Below are 16,434 nucleotides of genomic sequence, written 5' to 3'. Positions count from 1 at the left end.
GTCAGTGTTACAGTTCCCGGACCATGTAATACACCTTAAGGTAATTTCATTCATCAAAAAGTTTATCCAAGGAAATAAAATAGCAAGCTCCTCATAACATGTCTGAAAGACTGGTACTGATTCACTTAAATGATTGAGAGCGAGAGGACAGGAGACCAGTTTATTTTAACTTGCCTTGGGTCTCGTTCAGAAACTCTTCGTTAAGTTTCACTGGTGAGTATTTTGACACTTCTTTCATATAAAATATGTCAAAATTTTCTCTTTCGATAACGAATTTTTAGTTCTTGAACGAGCTCTTGGGGTACTTGTCAAAATATCTTCTTCTTTTTCATCATAACACTCTATACAGCAATGAGAGTGATAACAAAATATATATGTCATCCGGGCCGACGGCCTACATTAGACCAAATCTGTTTTATACTTCATTAAGTTTCCAAGTGTGAGTGTGTGTGTGTTTAAGTGTGAGTAACATTGTGAACTAATTTCTATTCATGGATGCTATAAAATGCAATTATCCACGTCAAATATTTACTAATACTCACTATCATATTGAAAGGGTAACAACAAGTACTTCTGAAAACAAAGTTGGTACTAACTTAGTACTTCTAAGCACTATCTCCATGAACACATTGCAGAATAATACGCATGCTGGAACTTTAGACACCCTGGAAAGTAGTAAAGGAGTCGAGGGTTACCTCCAAATAAAATTTTAAAATCTAAAATTTAATTTTTGGAGGATATTTCTCGTACCTTTACCTTTCCATGGTGCCTAAGTCGACAAGTCACAGTAAACTGGCAAAGTGTTAATACAATATTTCAAAATTATACAAATAAATATTTTAGAGCGATTATGAACATGTACAAATGATATATTAACCGTGTTGTAAGAAGAATAATATTTGGATACATTAATTCATAATTTTTAATTAATGGTATATATATAGGAACCCAGTTTTTACAAACGCTTTCATGCCCGAAAGTTGGAGACTATAAATGTAGAAAGCACTAATATTCATATTCAAGAAGAACTATAACCTAGGAGATCTAAGCAATAGGCGAGATATTGTGAATTATATTGCATAGTCACTCGAAGTTACACGAAGCGTTAATAAACAAACGTTCTGATTTCAATATCCATGAAGCCTTCAATCCTTAGAGATAGAGATGAATAGTCACAAGTTACCGTTACAACCAAACAAGAATACATCAACTGCAAATCCGATGTCATCACAGGCGACGGCTTTTCGAGATTATTGCCAACTCACATGCAATGATTTTAAGACAACTCGACATGACTATGCGAACAAACTATAGAAATAAAACAGGTGCTACACATGCCACAGGGAATAGGAAATTTGCATACTTTTGCCTTAAATTGTTGGAATAAAAAAGCAAACAATGTTTTCGATCTGGAATATTTTCAGCATGAGAAGAGCAGTAGTATTCATAGCATGATAACAAAATCAGATTATATAAGACATACATTATTACTTACTTAAGAAACTATAATAATAGATCAAGTAGAATTTGACCACTATGACGCTAGTTGCAATCGAAATGCACCTCTGTACATTTCACAACCGAAACATTTCCATTGAGAAAAATCGTAGATGACAATTTAATTTAACAAATATGATTTATTTTTACTAATCGAGGCAGATGACATCTAAGAACTCTTAGTATCGCTCACTCGTGNACACATTCTTTCTGTCGCTGGGGTCAGTGTACCAGTCTCCGGACATGTATGACACCTAAGGTACTTTCATTCATCAAAACGTTTATCAAGGAAATAACAATAGCAGTCCTCATACATGTCTGAAGACTGGTACTCTCACTCTAAATGATTTTTGTTTAGTCGTTAGCGGCTCGCTATTTGAACTTTGAAAGGCATGTCTCCAGCGCCGAACTAGTCCGAAAAAGCTCTTCGCTACATTTGAAAAAGTTCTAAAATTAAAAACTCATATAAAAATCCAACGCCCTTCGGGAATTGCCCATATTCACGGTATTGTCAGTCCGCGTCTGCGTGTCGCTGTGCTTAAACTGTAAATTTATGGGAGTCTGAATATTTTTATAGTTTCTCTTTGTGAGGTGAATTTTATTTGGTGAAATTGGTTCGTCCTCCGGCTTGTCGGACATGGCCATGTTTGTCGTGGTTTTAGTGTTATCCTCAAATAGATCTTAACACATTGGCACTACCAACTTTCTCATTTAAATGCACTATCACGCCATCTTAAGACGATATTGAATTGATTTTCCAAAAACCTGAATTTTTCACCAGTTCTAAGCCTTAACCAAATATATAACGATCAGTCGTATACATAATATAAATAATATATTTCAGTTATAACTGTTTGCAATATTTATTTTCTTTTTATTTTTAAATTTGTTCATTGTACTGGAAGGGTATTTACGGCAGTATGTGCATAACATTCCGTACTATTTTTGTTTCTACTTAGTCTAGGTTATTTTATGCATTGACACAAGTACATGAAACTAATGACCTAAACTAAATAAGAACTTTATACCAATAAAACTTACCAAAAAAATTTACAGAAACATTTTTTTTTGTCTTTTATTGTTTTTATTTTACAGGACAGGAATCGTTAAGATCCAACAATTTCAATCCAAATAAAATTCATTTCATTCCACATCCGATACCACATCGATATCGCTTGTGGAATCAACAGTAAGAATTGGATTAAAATTGCTGGATGTTACAATTCCACGGCTGTATCGATAAATTTTACTTTGACTCTACTGTAGGCAAAAGATTAGGTGGACAATTTACACTAAACTAAAAAATTATAGATAACGTTTCGGTGCATGTTGTAGAACAATTTAGTTTATAATTCATTGCAGTACTTTTGATATTACAGCTGACACTATACACAATCAGTTATACGAACTTTATAGAGTATAATAACAGAGTTTCTTTGCTTTAATAACAATTTATGCTAGTAGAATCGTAAAACATTATCTCATGTGGAGACTGGAGACCTAGTTTACCACACCGAGATCTCAGATATCATTTTACAATTCATGTAAAGTAAATAGTTACTGATTACTGTGAAGCGCGTTTTATAGACGAGAAGTTTTAGAATGACATTTTGTATTTTATTACTAAGTTATAGCAAAGTTTTAATCAATAGTAGCAATTTCGGCTCGTAGTAGCCGATTTACTCTGAGAATTTACAAACTTTTGAATACTTCTAAAAACCCGTCGGGAAGACATGTTCATAATGTTATTACATTGCCAATGGTGAATTAAATTTGTTAAGCTATTTTACTTTCGACTAGCATCAAAAGCCTCCTTGGAGCATGTGTACGTGGGATGAGTACGAAATTAATTCCAAACGGAAGGCAGTACCACCAGTATAAGAAAAATGTAATGACATTCCACTATCGGTTTAACTGAAAACATGAAAGATGGAAATGTTGTTGAGTGTGTCATTGAGGAAGAAAAGCAACCAGAAGTTACTTCTACTAATTACTTTCGCTTGAATTGTCTTTTTGTGCTAGACCACAACATGGTGGAGAAAAAACACATCCTCCGGAGACACCGTCTGCAAGAAGAAAATATATATTTCGTGGGCAGTAAAGTCGGAATATTTTAGGAAATTGATCTGCCAGGCACATGATCAAGTAACATGATGAATATGACATTGACCGATGGGGCTATGATGTGCCAAAAACTTTGTATGATATCAGTCTTAGTTTCAATTTCGGTTTTACATCGTGTTTGTCAATACAGATCGGGTTTGAAGTATGTGATTCACAATTGTCGAATAAAATTCTCTGATCCACACTCCTCCAGTTCAATATACTTTCATACAAAATCATGTCGCTAAGTAACTCATGTAGAGGCCTAAGTGTTTTTTCCAGCTTAATATATCAAAGAGAACATTGAAACGCTTATGCAGAGGTAGCTGTAGATGTCACTTAATTGTCTAGAAAAGCTGTATCTAGATTAATAATTTACGCCTATGCCTTTGCCAATACGCATATGAAAAGCTTAAAATGATATTAGAAACCTGAATCCAGCATAAAGTTGGTTGTTGTTGATCTTTGCCAGTTGAAATTATTTCGCTATTTTTAGTGGTAGAAATGTTATGGCAACTTGATTTTTATGAATGATAACAACCAACTCGATCAAGAAGATTCAACACTAAAAAGAAATTTTTTTTATTTGCATGTATGTTTCAGCATGAATCCGAACCAATTGAATAGCATGGTAGAGTTACAGAGCTTAATTTATTCACATTGCCTGACTAATCGGTTAAGTTATTTTTTTTCTTTCAACTATAACAAATAAAAAACAAACAAAAAATTTCCTCTTTCCGCTGCACTCATTTGAAAAGGACTTAAATGAAAGTTTAAATTGAATTAAATTTCCAATTGGTCGAATACTGAGATTTATCCAAAGAAATTTAATAATTCAAAATTTAATTAAAGCAAAGAAAAAATGTTTGTAGAGATGGAAGTTAAATTAATGTCAATGAATTTACTAATTATTAAATGTGAAAAGTTTTAATTATTTTATTATTTTGAGTTGCATTTTTTTAATAGATCATGTAACACTCTGCACCAACTTATTATTCTTGATTCGATGAAACAAAAAAAAAAACAAACGAAAATTCTGCAACCATATTAATTTTGTCACTTACCACCCCCAATACTAACGCAAATTCATAACGAACCGCAACATACTCCGTGTCGAACATTTTTTTTTAACAAAACATTTGAAGCCGGAACAAAAACGCTTTTATACTCAAAGTCGTTTCACACGAGCACATTGAAAAACATTTGTTTAGTAGAAATATTGAGACAAAACTTAGCGGAGCTTACCAACCATTTCTAAATTAGAAGGTAATTCGTAATTACAAATCCCTTACGGGTTGTCCTTTTAAACTCAATTTGTAATATCTGTTTCGTTCTTATGACCTCCTAGATAAATGTGCAGGTAAGTTCTAGTTAATCTGGTTGTCATCTAATTATGATCAGTCGAATGACACTGTCTGTTATTGGAAATAGGAAATTACATCCGTTGGTCCAAATTCTTATTTTGACGAGTGGGCACGATCTAGCCCGACCCGAAAGAGAGGCCAGTATTCCATCTCATCAAAATAAAAATTTGGACTCACGTACGTACTGTGCTTTACGTGATTAGGCAGTGTAAATGGATATTTCATATGAAGCACCATTTAAATTGCCGTAACACGTAAAATCTATTTCCGGAACTTAGATGAGTACCGAAAGAGTTAAGTTTCATTGCTCTCGACTGCACCTTAAGAAGGAACAAGAAAGAGCCTATACGACTCTTGGAAGTGCTTATTGAATTGAAATTATTTTCTTTATTGTCACCACATAAATACATCCTCATTCCATACTTTTGCCTCTGGCGGCACAGTAAGTATTACCGTCATTGATCAAAAAATGTCTAAATGATTAAGTTAAAAAATAATAATTTATAAAGTTACAAGAAGTTCCGACTTTCTGTATTCTCTTCCGCTTTATCTGCACAATTTCATTGTCTAATTATTTCCACTTGAAAGTCTGAATGCTGCACTATAGCACCATTATTCATTCAGAACCCTTAGTAAAATTAGTTAGTAAAATAACTGTCAACCTACCCGCATATCCGATTATATAAAATAAGTGTGTTAACGTGTAACGGAACAAAATCCCGTGAAGCAAAAATTATGCAAATAGGAAGTAATGACACCTGTTAAGCATAGACATGAATTAAATATTTGAATAAACGGGCTGATACGGTATATTATTTAAGCACAAATGTATTTGGGAAAACTTAGTTTTAGATGTGTTTTAGTGTACCTGTATCGCTGTTGACATGAAATTTTCTAATCCAGAGACACATCTGAAACTAAGCGGGTTTTGTTTTTACAGAATGACTCGTAGATCGTAGAAGATGTGATACCTTGGGAGACGTGTTTCATTAGAAATGAGCTTATAAATTTGAAATTGTAAGTCTTTCTTCTTACAGGACGTAGCAAGACTCATAACTTAATGCTCATAAGTCGACTTTATAATGCATTTACGCAACATTCCTCTTTTCTGTTTATTATGTTCTCGTGACGACCCGTTAAATACGAAAAATCAGTCGAATTTGAAATATCAGAGCAGACAGCTGGACTATCAATGTGTGATAGCCAATTCTATAAAAAGACGAGATTGTATTGTTGATTTGCAAATATTTGACCCCAGACAATAAGAACTGCACAAAAAGTTCCGTAGTATCTGTAAATAAATAATCAATAATACATCGACATTCGTGCAAGCTCTATGCAACTAATATGATCTGAATATCCTTTTTCAATATTGAAATTTATTTCCATAAACTCTTGAAAAATGAAAATCTGGAATTCTGCTTATGGATGTTTTTTTTTTGAAAAATCTTACGTTCGTCCAATGTCTGTATTAATTTATGAACGAAATAAAACATAATATTGATAGCTCTCCAATGCAACGTTTCATGTGAATATAACGTCCGATTGTTTATCGAATGAAATTGGACGAGTTTACATTTTATATAAATTTAGTCACGTCTCGTTGAACCAACATGGAAATCAGGATTATATTTTCCTCGGATGACACTAAATTAATTGGAATATGGCCATTTAAACTGACCCAATTAGGGGACAATCTTCTAAATTAATTTTATGTACATTGTACAACAGTGCGATCAAAACAGTGGGATTTTCATATATCTGCACTAGTGCGTAAAAGTGTTTTTTTTTAGAAACCCCACTACCGAATATAAAATCTTGTTCCCAACTTTTGGGTTAACTGAATGTGTTGTCAACCTCGGCTTCGGTATGCTTTGGCAATTCTTTTCCACACGTTGGGTAAATAACTATTTTGGAAATATCAACTTTTCAAATTTTATTTTGGCTTCAAAATAGATGTTTATTTAACACTAGTGATTTGAAGTGATTTCATGCAACTCAGCTTCATAATGTGCAAGATTTGCAAACTTTAGATACATAAATCGTTGTATGACTCTCGGTGCTTGATAGGACCTTATTAGTCTCACGATGTGTATAATGACATGACTTACGGTCATAATAACCATTATGTGACAACAAAATCTGTTGTTCAACAATTTGACATCTAAGTAGAAAATATCTTGTTGTATCGAAAAAGCCGAGGGGGTACCGACTTCAGAATATCACGAGGTAGTAAATCATAGGAAATCACAATAAATTAATTTATAAATTTTAAATATCTATCGAAAAAGCCGAGGGGGTACCGACTTCAGAATATCACGAGGTAGTAAATCATAGGAAATCACAATAAATTAATTTATAAATTTTAAATATCTCTCTACCGTAGAGAAAGAGATCTTTAAGTCGCTCGATATATAAAACTATTTACACTACTAGAAGTTGACACCGGTATCTCGGTTCTCGATGTAGGAAACAAGGTTCTAGACTTCGTCTCTAACCGTTTAATCCACCTCAGACCGATATATACCTGTTACAGTTCTAGTAGCATAAATATCTATTACCGCAGCTCCCTGGTTTTCTCGAGGTAGGCTGACAGACGCCGAAATATGTCTATATGGTTAATTTAAAGAAAAACGCGTTTTTATAAACTGCACTGCTTTCACCTGCCTCCCAAAAGCTACTGCCCTGATCATTGAAAGATTTGTTTACAGAAAATCTAGAAAAACTGTTTCTGTGGCCTCGTTGAATAGTCAACACTTGTGGCCAATATAATACAGACTCATACTCTAAATTGTAAAGCGTTCGATCTAACTAATACAATTGAATAAAACGAACGGGAACCGCACTTTTCCTTAATATCAACAATTTTAATGGATCATTTTCAACTCTTGACAAAAAATCTAAAATTAACCCGATACAATCAGATAAATTGTAAAACTTAGTCGCACTTGGTATGAAGTTTAATTTTTTTATGATTTGAATTGCAATTTTTCCTTATTTAGAATAGAGATCAAGTCCAAGTATATGTAATACATTAACCGAATATATAATTGATTCCATTCTATAAGTGTGTAGCTACTTGTGAGAAACATCTGTAAATAAATTGAAATTTCAATTTTGTCTATACCAAAACTTTTACTCCGTTTTTTTTTTTTTTTTGTGATAATTGTAGTTACGATATGTGATCTATATGATTTTTGTTGAATTACTTTCCCTACTCCGTAAATTTTTTTATTTGTTGAAAATGACTTGGTCGTTTCCATTATATTTTAGTTGCTCGATCACCGAAATGTACATATTAACACCAACACACACAAAAAAAAAAAAACATTCACTTAGGAACATTAATCTGTACTAAAACACCCATTTTGATTGATTTGGAAGATAATTTTTGTTTAAAAAATGTTTAACCGTTGTTTCACTATTTATGGTAAAGTCTTGCCATAATGTTTCTTTATTTAAAAACTTGAGGTAAAGTTTTGGCTACTTGAAGTAAAGTTAACTTTACCTCACGTTTTTGAATAAAAATTATTATTTTCCCTAATTATAAGTCAACGGGCATTAGAATTCAAAATAATATTTATCGATAGAAAAACAGCCTGTGTTCCAGCATTTACCAATCATTTCCTAATCGACTTACTTTCAGCATTTGCTGCATTCAGTTACTAATTGCCGATATTCTAATCGATATTTACCCATAAAATTCCCTGCATTTACACACATACACAGTTTTCTATTCGCGTTTTCATTATTTACAATGCATTTACCACATTTCCCAAGACGGTCCCTCTACTTTACCAGTTCTAATACATAATAAATGAGTTGATTTCTAAATATGAAAGCTGTGCTAGTTTGACTAAATTGAAACTCACAATCCACTCAATATAATCACCAACATAATGAAATGCGATTTTTATAATCTGATTGTTAATGAGCAGAAAATTTCGTTATTAATTTCCGATCGGAAAATGTTTTTATAAGGGAAGCCGGCTGAACTCCATTTTAATAATTTGAACATAGATTACTCGTTGACAATGGCTTTCTAGTATGAACCATTGATTGAAGGGTTGTGCAGCAATTTTTTTTATCAACATAAAAGTTTCAACTCAATAGGTTAGCTGAAGAAAGGGGAAGGGTTCGTATTTGTTAGAAAACGATGTTGATATTGAAAACTAATTATTATCAATATTTCCAAGGCGGACAGAATCCATATAGTTATATATTACATCTTTTATTCAAGCACAAAATATAATGCGAAATCTATTACTTCAATTGTCCTAACATTTATTTTCCTATATGAGAGATAGCATATACTAAAGCCTGCCGCTTTTCATGAGTCGTTGTCTTTAACAGATGAACTAACCTCGTATAGAAGTGACTTCTTTCAAAATTTTTATATTTTTTATTATTGACGGAAAAATAGGAAAAATTGTATAATCCCTAAAGAAATCCTAAATTTCTAATAACACACTCCATTGTAAATCTGTGACTTTACTAGTGAAACAAAACATTTTTATCTGAAAAATATCTTCCAATTTCAATTTCATTTCAAATCACACTGAACAAAGCAGATCAGACTCATGCTTATTAATCAAAATGTTAAAAGAAACGCTGTACATGGTGTAAATATCAATAAACCTAGCATTTAATAAAATTAAACTCAACTTTGAAGAATAATTGTATTTACAATGAATCCAAATTTTCTGTTTAGGACGAAGCGGTCGAAGGTGCTTTAAAGGATATCGGACTATTGTAGAAATTGAGTTTGAGCGACTCACATCCTGTGTACCTTTCTTTTTATAATGCGCATAATATAACTTCAGGGGTCATTTGTAGACGCGAGATGATTATTTTTTTACAATTATTTTACAACACATCACAACAACAATTATACGTTCCAAAATTGTGCATTTTTCAAGCCTTGTATACAACTACTGTGCAAAATGCATTTGAAATAACTTGACCAGGGATGATACAGCGCTATCTACTTAAAAACTTACTGGAAATTATTTTAATTAGATTATAGTAGCGCTCTCCGCCAATCTGGTTTAGTAAAAATATTTCCATGCAATTTGTAAGCTATTTATATAAGTACATGATGCACTTGTTGCATTCGTGGACTGGCCTCAAGCCAAGTATTGAGATAATCGCGAAAATTATTCCATGACCGGAAGTCACCACAGTTATACGGAAACTATTTGGGCGTTTTAACGTTGGTAAAAATACCGTGCTACCGTAAACGATGGAACATAAGCTTGAATAAATAAGGTTGTTCCAGTGACGGTCGAATTGTTTATGAGGTTAAAATGTAGGCTCATATTTCGGTTCAATATTAGTGACTTGTTGATAGAAGACTGTCTGGCTTTTTCTCTAGAGGGTTATGACTGAAAGGGTGACAGCGCCTGTTATTACGCAAGTACTTAAATTATTGAAAACCAAACAATGAAAATTTAGGAAAATTCGGGAAAATGAAGGAAAATTTAGGAAAATATGGGAAACTGTTTGCCCAAAAATAGTACCTGGAATTTCTGAAAATGGAATTGCGGTTTTATCACAGCGCAAGTGTGAGATGCACAGGGAGGTATTTCTAAGAAAATCTCGGACGTCCGTTATGGGATACCAACTACACTAAAAAATGTGAAATCAACATCAAATCAACCTTCTTCTGTATTAAAAATTCGAAAAACAACCTGTTAATGTTGAAAGTGAAATTATTCTTGCCTAATAATAATTCAAAATGGGTCGGAATGCAGATCCAAAGGCTTGTCGATTGCCCTTTACCACGTTTTTTTGTCACCACGAAACAAGATGCGAATTTCGTATTATCATCATACGGATCAGCTTGATTCAGACAGTTACCGATCTTACTTGCAACAGTGCTTAGTTTATTGTTCTGATCCGTTTAAATCGATGGTTTGTAAACACTGACGACTTACGATAATACTTTGGTTGCGCACACACAACGTTGTACGTTCTGATATTCATTTACAGATTTCACCCGAACCTGATCCGAACCTTAAATTTTCAAGATGTGAAGATTTGTGATTCGTGGTGTAAAAATTTCGGATTACCCTGAAAATTTTCTGATATAACCCGAAAGTAAAAGTCCAGGTTCGGGTTAGACGAAGTTCAGTTCGAAACTGAATATTTAGTTCAGATTCGGGTTGAAATACGGCTAGGGTCAACCTGAATTGAAACAGGTCAACTCGAACCCCATTCGGTATTCCTGTATGGCTGAAAAATATGTCCGCATGTACTGGGGAATTATACAAGTAGCAGAAAAATGTCACAATATGCAGGTAACATTCCCAGGATGTACGAGAAGTTATATGGACAAAGAACAAGTAGGGCAACGCTTCATATTGTATACTTTATTGTTTACGGTGACCGTCTCAATACTTGGCCAGGTCTCCATTCTATGCAATTATCGAATGGCATCTGTTGTCTAATGTAATGACTCCTTTATTATAATAAATTAGTTAAATTTACTATAAATTGAACATAATCGGAACCAATGAAATATTTTTTTTTCTAATTTTATTTTACTTTTTATTGAGAGTTCTTTTTTTGTTTGTTTTTATTTTTAAGGAATTTTATTTTCGTACTTTAAAGTTAAATAATTGTTATTCAAGAGGTTTTTATTTATATATACACAAAACTTTATTCGTTTTTTATATAATATATTTTCAGTGTGTTGTTTCTATGATTTTATATGTATTTCAATTTGAGACGACGGAAGCGGAAATGTGATATAGAATATACAGATACATTCCCAAGCATACAGGCGAATGATAAACGAAGTGAAAGAAATAGAGCAATTAAACAAAATCAATTTTCTAGAACAATTTTGGTGTAAAAAAAAACTTTATTTTCGTTTCTAGTTGACTATTTTCCAAAAATGTTCCAAAACGGCGGCACAAACTGCTATGACCTACTCTCATCTAATTGATAAAAAACGTTTTTAAACCTTATCAACCGTACCTATCCAAAACTACAGCTGTGCTACTTGTACGATGAAGTTCTTCTGTAAAGCATTCGGATCGTATTGTCTTGGTGTACCAAACTTTACGGATGTTTTCTGAACATGTTAATCTTGTTGAGTGACCACATCCATGTAAATAAATTATTCTATAGCTTGATGCGGATGTTATATTAAGCAGGGTATATGGGAAATTGTCAAATTTGGAATAATTGCTAGATAACAAGCACGGAAAATTCTCAGTATGATTTAGGGTGGATAGGAAGATTTTTTTTAATTCACAATTTTGCCTGCGTTTAATTTGTTTGGTTTGAAAACTATCGAAAACCTCCGTTGGCCTGTAGAAGCGCCACAATGTTTTCAGTACTTCATTCTTTGCACTTTATTTTCTGGACCAACTTTACTAGGGTAAACTATCGATGAAATGTTAGTTGGTTCACAAACAAGTAATAGAGCGCTGACATTAGTAATTCTATAACAAAATGAACTCGAAATGTAACATAATTAAACAAAACATTTGAGCTTCAGTTTCTAAACAGCTTTTGACTATAAGGAAAACCTTAAAGATTAAAGGAAAGGTCAGGGAAAATTTGCTGAAATCGAGGCTAAAATTCAATCTCGTGGACCAATAATAACCATGAGATCCATCATTTGTCGTGTCGTACAAAATAACGTATTATTGTGACATTAGAATGCGGCAGCAATAGGTTTTTAAAAGGTGAAAGAGCCTTTAGCCCAACTATAAAATGAGATGTATTATCAATACAACACATGGTGTAGGTATACCTCAAGCATCACTGCCAATTTAACTACCGCTCTAATCTTATAAATTTAATAAACGTCAGTCTCTCATCAAGCTGATTATTTATTACTTATCGTTCCAAAGAAATGACCAACCACAGTCAATTCTTTCGATTGCTACCCTGGCACTAGATTGTTTATTTCATTCCATTTCAGGAAAATGTAAAATCCAATTCAATTTATGGTTGAAATAAATTGTCAGTTGTCGGATATTTTATTTCAACAATGCACTAGAGAGCCAAATATTGAAACAAATTTAATGCAGACGATAAAAGCATTTTTAAATTTTATGTTGGAGAATGGCGGAAGTGTATGTACAAAAATAAACAACACAATGCTACTGGACATTGGGGTTGATCATTTTGAACATGGGTATCGTAATACGCCTGCGCACAAAATCAGCCAACTTTATTATCGTTGACATTATATTAGTACTAAGAGGCATAGTATTGTTATACGCATGTGCAGTAGATTAAATGTAACGGCTCTGAGTATATTGCGTTTTTTGAAGAAAATGTATCTTCTCCTATTTAGGTCATACAAAATATCCGATGCAATATGCAAATTTATTTGCATTATGCATTGTATGTTTTCGTGTTTCCTTCTCCTTCTATATTGAAGGTATTAGAGTGGAAAATCATGTTAAAGTTAAATATTTTATTCGTATACACATTTCGTAAATTAATTCTTAATGCAACTGAATTTAGAGCATTCGTTTAGTTTTGACGTTGCAGCGCAAACGAATTTTTAGTTTGGCTTCCATACACAGTTAAGAAATTTTGCATTTGGTACACTTTTTTGACCTTCATGATCGACATTTCGTACTCGCTCAGCACAGCTACTTATCAAAAGCCTGACAAAACTTTGAAAATGCAAGACAAGTTTGAATTACAGGAAAAATTAGTGAAATGTAGACACGAATTTGCTTCAGCTGTTTACTCATACAAACAAAACAACTCATATGTTATGCTGTTTTACCACGCGCGTGCGTGTAACTATTTCACAGTGAACAGTTTTGTTTGTATGCTTGAACCAGCTGAAAAATAGCTGAAGTAATATCCTGTCAAAACACTGACGTCGACTGTACTAGAATAATAGTTGAAAATCCGAGGAGGAAAGGACTATTCCATTTTTTTAGTATTTTCTTAATTAATGCCGCTGCCAACAACGTACCAGAAACAATAATTTTTCAACGAACCAAACGCATAAAGCCATCGGCTAGGGATAGAAAAGCTATTCAAATGAAGTTTAAAAATTAAATTGGTTGTGTAGGTCTAACTACTAGTGTATAAATATGTGCACTCGGGAATAGGTTGATTTGATAAAAGCAATTGTATTGTGAGACAACCAACAAAAAAGTGGCGAACTGCCACCAATCGCTTTTACATTATAATCCAGTCGCTCAAACAGCTTTCAAACACAAAAACAAATATTTTATCATGAATGTAAAAATGTACACGTAAATTTCATCTTGACTGCTTAATGTAGGGTAAGTTTACCATGTCAAAAACGCTTCGATAATAATATACTGCTTGGTTGTACAATTTTATTTAACAATTATTTTTTTTTTGGTGAAAAGAGATCTATTCAAACATAAATTTATAATTATGCAAACTTAGTGCACGCATTTTTTTGGTGTTAAAGGTAAAAAAATCTTACAATGAGCGACACTCAATTTTGTATCGACGTTTGCCTGAAACAGCTGTAGGTACGAATTCCTACACATTCTTCGTTTCGAGTATATATAGTTGCAGCCGACTCAATCACAATGACCCGGTTCACTTTTAAGCTTTTAGAAACGGCAAACGTAGCGCAACACATTTTCTATTAAGTATTTCTTACAAAATCTGTTACTTCAATATTTTTACTGTACAATTCGCTATGTAAGTGTATCAACGACAAAACACGTCGCTTATTCTTGACATCGTTATTGATAGCGGATGAGAAGCCGTTTCTATTAAGTTATTATGACTCCTACACAATCTATTACGTCAATATTTTTATAATAAATTTCGTTATATATAAGAGAACTTTCGGCAAAACACATCGCTTGTTCTTGACATCGCTATTGATAGTAGATGACTAGCCGTTTCTCTAAAGTTAATATGACTTTTGAGATTGTCTCTATTGTTATTTAGTTGACTGTATCCCATTGAAAACCTTTTTTGTGGTGTAATAGTCATTTACACGTGCGTACCAGCTGGTTTGTTCAACAGAAGTAAACTTCGATACAAAAATGATTGATACCAGCAGTAATAGCGCATTACACATGAATGAAACAAATGATGGAATTGATGCTTCTTCTCTGAACTGTGTTGATACGAGGCAACTGCCGAGGTCAATACTCACAACAGAGGTCATTTCCACCATTTTTCAACATAAATGTGAGGTATTTCGCTCAAAAAACAGGATGTAAAGTGACTTTACCTAATGTTCTTGAGTACTTAGTAGATTACGCCCTTGTTTAAACTTGACAAGTGTGAGAGTTGCAGCCAGAGCTGACGACAAGGGCTGTAACCATTCAATGCAAAATAAAAATAAGTACGAAACAATTACGCAAGTTATTGTGCTCACTAGGCCCTCTGGAAATGGATTCAAACGCTCTTGTCAATGAAGTAATGACTCATTTTCCGGGGGTGTAGCGAGCAAATAATTTTTCTTATTTAAAAAAAATAGTTTTCTTGCAATGAAAATTAAAGCAAGAAACAAATGTAGAAAACCTTGTGATGTTTTTTTTTTCGTTAATGTTTTTCTCGTTTAACATTTACCCAGTTTTCAGTTTTTCGTGTCGTTTGTAATGGATTTGTCGTCGTCGTTTTTTTATTACTACAATCATTTTAACGAACAACTTTTTTTTCCTGAATGAAATAAAAAATTTGTCTCTTTTCTTACAGGACGAAACTCCACAAGGATTTTTCGATGATCACGGTCTCGGTTAAACTTACATTTAGTATTTGCAATGAATTTAATTCCTTTCACTTTGCCCTATATATACATAAATTTAACGGATAAGTCAATGATAAAAAATGATTGTATTTTCATAAAAGTATTAAGATTTTAAAAAGCTACAACAACAACAAAAAAAATATTTAAAAAAGACACATGGTAAAGCGTAGCTTGCAAAGGAGAAAGCAATTAATGTTTAGTATTTCAATAATAAGGATCAAACAAAAAATATCGAACAAAAACGAGAAATTTGTATCAATATTGGAGTTGCCATCAATAGTAGTTTATGTTGACAAATTATTGGTTTTTTACAGCTTTTAAATTTTTTTCCCTTCTTTTGTTTGTTTCGCAAAAAAAAATTGTAAAATAAATAATATTATTGGAGAAATTACCGCTGTTTTCTACGTAGAACACCCTCATTGTTCATTTTCTTCATATATTCAGTTAGAATGGTGCAGGACCTGCATTTCTGTAGACTAAGTTGTTAAAATTAAATAGTTATTCTAGCCAAGACTACTAATTAAAGTTCATTTAAAGTCGCAAAGCAATGAACTAATTGGTGCTCTATCTTTATGTTTAGTCAAAAAGACAGCCAGGAAGGATTCCGAATAATCCCTAGAAGTCCTTGTATGTTAGAAACAATTCGATTTATTCATTACATGCGTGTGCCTTACAGCGAGAAACAGGGTGTGACATACACGAAACGAGTGGACGTCAAAAATTCGAAGAATCACATGAAGGTAG

At 32.9% G+C, this 16,434-nt stretch overlaps 1 long non-coding RNA gene across 1 annotated transcript; it reads left to right on the top strand.

Moving 5' to 3' along the window:
• The first annotated feature begins 3,697 nt into the window (after positions 1-3,697).
• Positions 3,698-16,101, top strand: LOC119085727. Its single transcript, XR_005089340.1, has 2 exons — positions 3,698-4,275; positions 15,639-16,101. It is a non-coding gene; the product is annotated as an uncharacterized LOC119085727 (long non-coding RNA).
• The last annotated feature ends 333 nt before the right edge of the window (positions 16,102-16,434 follow it).

Source organism: Bradysia coprophila, chromosome X, assembly GCF_014529535.1.
Source record: "Bradysia coprophila strain Holo2 chromosome X, BU_Bcop_v1, whole genome shotgun sequence".
NCBI classification, from domain to species: Eukaryota; Metazoa; Arthropoda; class Insecta; order Diptera; family Sciaridae; genus Bradysia; species Bradysia coprophila.
This window is presented reverse-complemented; position numbering and strand designations above follow the sequence as displayed.